Genomic DNA, 9,974 nt, shown 5'->3' with positions numbered 1-9,974 from the left:
CGCAACATAAAGGAAACAAGAGTCCTCATGACCAAACCAAATAAGAAACATCATGATAAATGGAGAAAAGATTGAAATTTTCAAGGATTTCATTTTACTTGGCTCCACAATCAACAGTCATGGAAGCAGCAGTCAAGAAATCAGAAGATGCATTGCATTGGGTAAATCTGATGCAAAAGGCCTCTTTAAAGTGTTGAAGAGCGAAGATGTCACCTTGAAGGCTAAGGTTCACCTGACCCAAGCCATGGTATTTTCAGTTGCTTCATATGCATGAGAATGGTGGACAGTGAATAAGGAACACCAAAGAAGAATTGATGCATTTGAATTATGGTGTTGAGGAAGAATATTGAATATACCACGGACTGCCAAAAGAACAAACAACCAGAATGCTCCTTAGAAGCAAGGATGGTGAGACTTTATCTCACATACTTTGGCCGTGTTTTCAGGTGTGACCTATCCCTGGAGAAGAACATCATGCCTGGTATAGTAGAATGTTAGTGAAAAAGAGGAAGATCCTCAACTAGATGGATTGACACAGTGGCTGCAGCAATGAACTCAGCCATAGCAATGATTATGAAAATGGCACAGGACTGGGCAACATTTTGTTCTGTTATACAATAGGTCGCTATGAGTCGGAGCTGACTCAACACTACCTAACAACAATAATAAAGCACGTACAAAGTACTGTGGTGAGTGTTCTAGAAAGTAAGGATTTAGGTTGGATAGAATACCTGCCTTCAAGGAATTTATACTCTAGAGATGGGGCAAATAAATATATAAAAATATATATAAATATATATTTGTTTTTTATATGGCCAGTGCCATATGATAAGATTAACTGCTATTGCATTTCAGAGACAGAGTGCTCACCTATGAGTACCAAATACAAAAAGGAGCATTTAAGATGGACTTTGAGAAGATGGATAGAATTTAATGGTTAGAGATGGGCAGGACAAAGGCACTGCCGTAACAAATCACATAGGACTTTTAAACACAGGGCCTAGTCTAGATGGGTGTGAGATTACATGCATGAGAGACAAACACAATGGTAGATGGGGTAGACTTAGGATTAGTGGTGTTGTGGATGACCTTTAATGCCATTTGGAGAGGGATCTTATATGGCAATTAGAGGAAAGCTGTTGGCCATTTATGAAGAGGGAGTAATGTGAACACAACTGTGGTTTAACATGGACACACTAGCTATGGGGTGCTCCCATGGACTCCAAATGGAAGGACACAGAATGGACTGTGAATATGAGACTAGTTTGAAGATTTTAATAGTCCTGGTAACAGGTAACAGGGACTGGAACTTGTGTGCTTCTGGGATGAGAGAAGAAAGGACACACGAAGGCAGCAGAGAAGAAAGGGTCCAGACACAAGTCAAGGAAGCCAAGAGTCAACCAAGATGGTAGTAGAGTAAGGATGTCATGTTCTAGACAGTGTTAAGAAGAAGAGCAGTGCCTGAAGAAGATATTGTTTTTCTAGATTGTCCATAAAGATTAAAAATATTACCATTTGTGAAATAGTTGTACAATATTTAAGTGCCATCCCCATTGGAATAATAAACTTTAACCATGATTTTGGGTTGTATTTGACATCCACAACTAATCAATTTACATGAGGCGCTAACTTGAAACAATCTCAAATTTTACCCACGCATAAAATTTCATAGGGTGTTAAACAGTTCTTTAAATTGTTTTCCGCAGAGCGTCTCTTACTCAACTAGGTTGTAAGCTTCTCAAATGCAGATGACTTTTTTTTTAATCTCGTAGAACCCAGAACAGTTCTGAGTATGACTTAGACAATTGTTAAATGCTGTGAGATTCATTTATAGTTAAATCAATTGTAGTACCTAAAATAGGTGTTTGTGTGTTCTTTTCTGCTCATATACAGTCACGATGACTTTGCCCTTTTAGAACTTTGAGTTTTTACACTGCACAAGGTGAACGTGCTATTTCAACTGGAGGGGGAGGGAAGCTAGGAGCAGCCTATTGTCAATACTCAGAACCACCGTAATGGGAGGCTGACACTCAGCGTGTGTTATATTGTGAAGAGAAGGAAGAGACCAACGATTGAGACAGAAAACTGACTTTATTATTTTAAACTGTATGATAGATGACGTCCAATGCTCAGGCAGAAAACCTTCCTAAACTATTCCTTTCAAAAATTCCAGTTATTTAACAAAACCTTGTTTTATATTACCTTGGTTTAATCAGTTAAATAGAAATTATTGAAAAAATGTTTCGTGCCCTGGGAAGTATATTCTGTTCCATGAGTTGGCTTGCTACAGAAGATTGAAATAGATAGACTTTTAGCAGGAAAATCTCAAAAAAAAAAAAAAAAAAAAAAATCATAGAAGGGTTTAGTGTTAAACCAGAAATTAAATTAAGAAATTAATATAAATTATCATTATAAAAGAAAAGCTGTTGATGAAATGGAGCCCTGGTGGCATAGTGCTTTAGAGATTGGCTGTTAATCAAAAGGTTGGCAGTTTGACTCTACCAGCTGCTCCTTGGAAACCCTATGGGGCAGTTCTACTCTGTCCTCTAGGGTTGCTGTGAGTCAGAATCGACTCAGTGGCAATGGCTTGATAAATACAGAGATCTCTCAAACCTGAAGTCTTCACTATCCATTCCTAACAAGGGTAAGAAGTGGTATCTGGCTGTACTTTGAGAGAATGTGAAACTTGAACCCTCTGATGGTGCCTTGGGTCAGGTCATCTAGCCAGTGCTACATGAAGGCCCTGGAGAGCCCTCAGGCTATGGCAGAGTATTCTGAAATTTATTTAATCCCGCTCCTGTATAATATACTCTTATTACTATTTATTCTGAAAGAGTATAATCTGGACCATTTGGGATGTCTTTTGAATTTCCTCCGTATTGATTAAATTACCTAAGCATCTATTAAGGAGCCCTGGACATACAGTAGTTAAAATATTCAGCTGCTAACCTAAAGGCCAGTGATTCAAACCCACCAGGCTCTCTATAGGAGAAAGATGTCTGCTTCCATAAAGATTACAGCATTGGAAACCTTATGGGGCAGTTCTCCTGTGTCCTAGAGGGTCACTATGAGTTGGAATCCACTCAGTGGCAGCAGGTTTTGGGTTAAGCATTTATTGAATGCCTCTTATGTGCTGAGCCATTTTATAAGTTCTTCTGACACAGAGACCAATCCCCTCTGTCCCACCTTCTAGCCGGAGCAGCTGTCTAGTCAAACTATTTCCGTACTGTCATTAGTGAGGCATGAATAGAGTGCTCCATCAACCTTGATAAGGAAGGGGGTGATTCTTAGTGGGTGGGATCAGAGAGAGTTAAATGGTGAGGAAGAGGAGAAGGGCATGGGTCATTCTAGGGAAAAAGCACACAACAAAACCACACAAGGGTCAGGATGGAATTTTGAAGCTGCAATGTATCTTCAGGGTGCAAAGAGGGCTTGATGGGGCTGGAGAAAGAGAAGATACTAGAGAGGAGGTTAAGAAGGCGATCTGAGACATGGCAAAAAAAAATCACTGCCCAAATAGGGCTTACTAGTAGGTTTTTTAAATCAACCAGATTAAAATGTATCAAGAGATTTGGCAATGTTCCTGTTAACCCAACAGTTTAATCTTTTCTGTTATACCATGAAAAATACTTAGAAGTCGCACCAGAGACGAATGGAAAAAGATGTTGGTAAAATGTTCACAACCCAGGAAAACTGAAGACAACCTAAGTGTCCAACATCAGAGGGTTAGGTAAACCAAGCTTCCAAATAGGGCCACATAAGGGGAAAACTTTGCAAACTAAGCATTTATGATGTCCTGCTCTGTTCCATATGTATACAAAGGGACAGTGAGAAAATTCTCTGCCCATTTGAGTAATCTCACCTTTGGAGACTTGGATTTAATTCCAATGAATAGTGCCCTTTGACGATAATTTCCAGTCAGTATTGCTATATTAGTTGTCATGATTGTGATGGCATGGCAAAAATGTATATATGGCATAATGATGTAAATATTAAAAAATACTTAGTTTAACCAAGGAGAAGCATGTGATTTAAACGAAGGCATGGTTTGTGATTCATTTTACTCTTACTTGCCCCTTCCCCCACTTTATCTATCTGAGAGAAGTCAAGTCATTTCAAAGCATCAATGAATCCTGACTTCCTCCAGTCTCTCGAATTCTGTAGTTTATACTTTCTTCCACGGATCTTATTGAAAGCCGTTTTATAATCATGTACAATTTTCGTTTTAGTTCCTTCTTTAATTGAATTCGTCTTTTTTTTTCCCCCTACAAGCTGCTGAGCACTTAGCTAGTCTCACGATTCATAGACCATGGCTTATGCTTCCGACTTTGAAAATAGCTCCTTAGCATCAGATGAAGGAAAGTTTCTCCAAGAATTGAGGTTACGGTGAATGTTTTAGTCCTTTGAGACTACTTGGCTCTGTTTTTTCTGCTTGATAGACTTTACCCTGAATGTTCTGAGATTCCATCCCTAAAACTATGATATTCTACTTGGTGCTTTTCAAGTTGAAATTCAGTGTTAGTTCTGTCCGTACTCCTGGCAGTTGAGTAGTGCTGCTTAAAAAGAGAATTTAAATAAAGTCCCGAATTCTCTGAAGAGAATAGGTAGGGATTTTGATACAATACATTTGTTTGAGCAGAGCCAAGATTAATTTGCCTTTGACTTTTACTTGATTATTCAGTTTTCACTTGATCGGTTTTATATAATTAAAATAGCAATATGCAAAAATATCAGACTTTTGATATCCAAGAACTGGGTAGATGGAGAAGAAAGTATTGAAAGTGGTAGACAATGCCAGGATGTAAATAAATGCTAGTTTTTCATCTTTCTAATGAAAAATACTATTCCTGTGAAAATAACTGTAAGTTGTTTAATTGATGAATTGCTGAAATGTGTAGAAAGGATATTGAAGATGACACACATTATCTGAAATACAGTATTGAGTTAGCGTCCTGCATTCTGATAGCTTCCTTTTTGAAATATGCTTTACTTGTATTTGCACATGAGAGAGAATATCTGTCAAAGAAAGACATAAAAAGGCTACACTGGGTTTTAATTTGATAACAATCTTGCAAATAATAAAAATCATCGTACCCTATTAAGGAAGAACCCATGAGTTTACACGGAAAATAAAGTATGTTGCTTTGATTGTGTTTTTTACGAGTTCTGTTGGTTCTAATGGGTAAACAAACTTTTTCTTCTTATATTTCATATAACGTAATTTTTTAGACTCCTCAAAATTTAACAGAAATGAGAGGATGTACAATTACAGGCAAAGATAGTCCAACAAAATGGCAGATGTTCTGGTTAATAAATGCCATTGTCAGCTGCCATTAGGAAATTGAGAGGCTAGCCTCATGTATCAGGAAACAAACATTGGTCCCTGCAATGTGTTTATGCAAGAGTTGTAACCAAGGGCCGTGATCACGTGATTCTTTGCACCACTGTTCCCTTGATGTCTTAGTTATCTAGTGGTGCTATAACAGAAATACCACAAGTGGATGGCTTTAAGAAACAGAAATTTATTCTCTTATAGTTTAGAAGGCAAGAAGTCTGAATTCTTGGTACCAGCTCCAGGGGAAGGCTTTCTCTCTCCATCAGCTCTGGGGGAGAGTCGTTATCAATCTTTCCCTTGTTAGGAGCTTCTCAGCATAGAGACCCTACTTCTAAAGGGTGCACACTGCTCCTGTCTCACCTTACTTGGAGTTAATGAGGTCCTTCTCCTTTCTGCTAGATTCTCTGTTTTATGTCTCAAAAGAGATTGACTCAAGATATAACCTAATCCTGTAGATTGAGTCCTACCTCATTGATGTAACTGCCTTTAATCCTACCTTATGAACATCCAAAAAAAAAAAAAAAATCTGTTGCCATCAAGTCAAATCTGACTCATAGCAACCCTACAGGGCAAAGTAGGACTGCCCCATGGGAGTCCCAAAGAACAGCTGATGGATTTGAACTGCCAATGTTTTCATTAGCAGCTGAGCTCTTAACTATTGTGGCACCACAACTCCATCACCAACGTTATTGTTTTGAGATTGTATCGAGGTGCTGTGGAGTTGGTACCTATTCATAGCAACCCTGTGTACAACAGAACGAAACACTGCGTGGTCCTGTACCGTTTTCACAATTGTTGCCATGCTTGAGCCCATTGTTCCAGCCACTGTGTAAACCCATCTCCTTGAGGGTCTTCATTTTTTTCAAGGACTCTCCACTTTACCAAGGGACTGGTCCCTCCTGATAAACATGTCCAAAGTATGTGAGATGGAGTCTCGCCATCGTTGCCTCTAGTGAGCATTCCAGCTGTACGTCTTCTAGGACGTATTTGTTCATTCTTCTGGCAGTCCATGGTATATTTGATATTCTCCACCACCACCATAATTCAAAGACAAAATTCCATTTATCATAATGTGGTTTATTCATCCAGTTGTGTAGATTTTTATTTTCTTTATGTTGAGTGTAATCCATATTGAAGGCTGTGGTCTTTGATCTTCATCAGTAAGTGCTTCAAGTCTTCTTCACTTTTAGCAAGAAAGGTTTTGTCATCTGAATATCACAGGTTGTTAATGAGTCTTCATCTTTGGCCATTAACATCATAGAGATTAGGATTTACAACACATAGGATAATCACATCAGATCACAAAATGGTGGATAACCACACTATCCTGGGAATCAGTGCCTAGCCAAATTGACACACATTTAGGAGGGGACACAGTTCAATCTATAACACTTGGTTTCATTGAGCTTAACTGAACAGACGGGGCTTACTTGAATAGACATGAAAGGGGAACGATAGGTGCTAAATCATGAGCTGAGTGGATTAAGAGAGCTGCTGTGGGCTAGAGCAGCCAGGAAGGCTGTCATGGTGTCATGGAGAACATGGAGATTCAACTGGGCCTGGAAGAATAAGGAGAATTTGAGAAACTAAGCAGACATAGCTGGTATAAGCTTGGGAAACCATATGAGCTGATCACAAACAGCCTCAGGCATTAAAAGGCTCTTCTGATAGTGTTTGCACTTTGGAAAAAACTCTCTTTTCGTTGACATTTGCCATCTGCTGCAGGTTGACTGAAGGAATACTCTTTTCTCAGCACCCTTCTACCATCTAAGTGACCCCCCAGTTATGGCAAAGAGGGTTTCTTGTCCTTACTAGCTCCTGAGAGGCTCATATTATTCAAAATCCCTTCGTTACTGGGAACTCGAGTATATTAACCTAAGGATACCTAAAACATTATTACTATTTAATTTGGGCTTAATAATGTTCCTTTGAAGAACTCTTAGTTGTATTTTAGTAATCAATGTCAATTAATTACCATGTGACTCTAACTAGGAGTCCCTGGGTAGCACAGATGATTACTTGGCTTTTAATCAAAAGGTTGGTGGTTTGAGTCTACCCAGAGACACCTTGGAAGAAAGCCCTGGCATTCTCAGTCATCAAAAACCCTGTGGAGCAGAGATCCACTCTGACATGCACGGAATCATTACCAGATGGAACTGACTGGACAGCAAATGGTTTTTAACAATAATTCTGGAGTTCCTAAGGAGCCCTGGTGTCACAGTGGTTAAGTGCACAGCTGCTAACTGAAAGGTCGGTGATTTGAACCCACCAGCTGCTCCACAGGGGAAATATGTGGCAGTCTGCTTCTGTAAAGATTACAGTCTTGGAAACCTTATAGGGAAGTTCTACTCTGTCCTGTAGGGTTCTTATGAGTCAAAATCAACTTGATGGCAATGGGGTGATGGAGCCCCTGGGTAATGCAAATGGTGAACATGTTCAGCTGCTAATCAAAAGGTTGAAAGGTTTGAACCCACCTAGAGGTGCCTCAGAAGAAAAGCCTGGCAATCTACTTTTGAAAAATCAGCTCTGAACATCCTGTGGAGCACAGTCCTACTCTGACACACATGTGGTCACCATGAGTCAGAGTCGATTCCCCAGCAACTGTTTTCTGTTTGTTTTCTGTGAACTCCAACCATCAGCAGTATTTATCATATCGCATGTGCTTTTCATCTTATAAAAATAAATTCTTATTGCATGTGGATAAAAATTTGCTTTCAAATTAAGCAAATTACTTTGTCATATCAAGATTTTTTTTATCTGCATAAATTTTTCACACCCTTTTTTTGTTTCTTCTTCGTTCAAGTGGTACTAGCAAGACAGGAATCAGCATGTGTCGATTGGTTATGGTCCATGGCAAAGTTTTTTTGGAAGACTGTGTGTTTCCAAAAGGAAAATGCCTTCATAATTCTGAAAACAGTCTCAGGCATTAAAATACCACTATCACAAAATATCATTAATTCATTGTTCTTGTGGCTGCTCAATTTTCTCACAGTTATCTGGCATAGACCAGATAAAAAGAGGGAAAGATCACTTTTCAGCTAAACCTTGTGACTTCAACCAAAGCTATTTTAAGAAGGAGCCTGGGCGGTGGGGAATTGAGAAGCTGCAAATATGTAGAACGAGACTGGCATATGTTTAAATCATATGTTTCTAAAGGCTGACTGAGCATGAAATTTCATTTTCTAAGAAGGTGCCCTTGGGAATGAAAGGATGAGAGGCTGGTGCACCTGTCTGCCTGGTGGCAGTCAAGCTTTTAGACAAACCCTGAACCAACCAGGCCGCCTCATCCCTGCAGCCAGAATACCCTCAGATTTAGCTCCAAGTGTCAAAAATCACACCATTGAAAACCCTATGCAGGACAGTTCTACTCTGACACACATGGGGTCACCATGAGTTGGAATCAACTGGATGACAACTTGTTTTTCTGGTCAGTGGCATGAGTTTACTACTGCCTGAAGATTAGCTGGGAGGAAGTACAAATTTCAGGTCAACCACTGAATCTTCAATTCTGACAGTCGTCAATATTACGGACGTTCTCCGCTTTTCTTCCTTCTTTTTTTTTCTTCTAACATCAGGATTTCATCTAACCAAAAGGCTGGCAGTTGAAATCTACTAGCCACTTCTCAGAAACCCTATGGGGCAGTTCTACTCTGTCCTATAGGTTCACTATGAGTCAGAATCAACTTGACAACAACAGGTTTGGTTTTGGTTCTATTCCTTCATATAGCTCTTCACTAATGGCTTTCCTGTTGTTGTGTGCCATTGAGTGGATTCCAATTCCTAGCGCCTGTATATGACAGAGTAGAACTGCCCCATAGGGCTTCCTCAGCTGTGATCTTTATGGGAGTAGATTGCCAGGTCTTTTCTCCCGTGGATTGGCTGGTGGGTCCAAACTGCCAACCTTTCATTTCACAGCCTAGTGCTTAACCGTTGTACCACCAGGACTCTCATGCCTTTCCTAATCTTGGCCAATTTCTCTTTTCCCTGTAGAAGACTGTCTACAATGTTATATAGCCCACAGTCTCAGTGATGTTTGAGTTTTTAATAGTATTCGGTGACCATGAATTAGGTTCAATAATTGCCCAGCTCACACTATATGGTGTGTGTGTGTGTGTGTGTGTGTGTGTGTGTGTGTGTGTGGCGGGGGGCGGGAACATAGACAACTTCCTTAAGATAGATAAATATTTCTCAGTTTCCAGTTTGCATCAACCATGAGGGAACCGGAGTTCCTTGGATCTTTCTACCATTCCTGGTACCTAAACAACAAAAGCATATTTCCAGGGGGAAGGCTGGCAGGCAGAGTTCTCCTTATTTTAGTTTTTCTGTACATCATTGAAATGATGGAGATGTTAACCAGCCTTTGTAAAGGCAGGACCCAAATATAATTGCAATTGATTTATTTTTCCCCAGTGCAGGAGCTGTTGCAAAAGCCAAACTGCGCTGATGTTTCAGGAGTGTGCCTTTTTCAGAACAGCAGCTTTGATGTTCTCTTCACCTGAAGTAAATACCGCCAGGGGCTCTGGGCACTAGAACAACCTACAATAACCAAGCCTCCTCTGGGGGAGCAGGTGAAGATTTGCCTCAGGATTGCCCTCAGGACATAGTTTACACTCTGGAGCTCTTGAGAGAGCGTCTAAAT

At 39.8% G+C, this 9,974-nt stretch overlaps 1 protein-coding gene across 5 annotated transcripts in view; it reads left to right on the top strand.

Annotated features, from left to right (window-relative positions):
• Window positions 1-9,974, top strand: part of PRKN (parkin RBR E3 ubiquitin protein ligase) — a 1,645,966-nt gene that overhangs the window by 666,599 nt on the left and 969,393 nt on the right. The gene's annotated exons all lie outside the window — the stretch shown is intronic.

Source organism: Elephas maximus, chromosome 1 (assembly GCF_024166365.1).
Source record: "Elephas maximus indicus isolate mEleMax1 chromosome 1, mEleMax1 primary haplotype, whole genome shotgun sequence".
Lineage (NCBI taxonomy): Eukaryota > Metazoa > Chordata > Mammalia > Proboscidea > Elephantidae > Elephas > Elephas maximus.
Note: the sequence above shows the minus strand (reverse complement) of the source record. Positions and strands in the feature narration are given on the sequence as shown.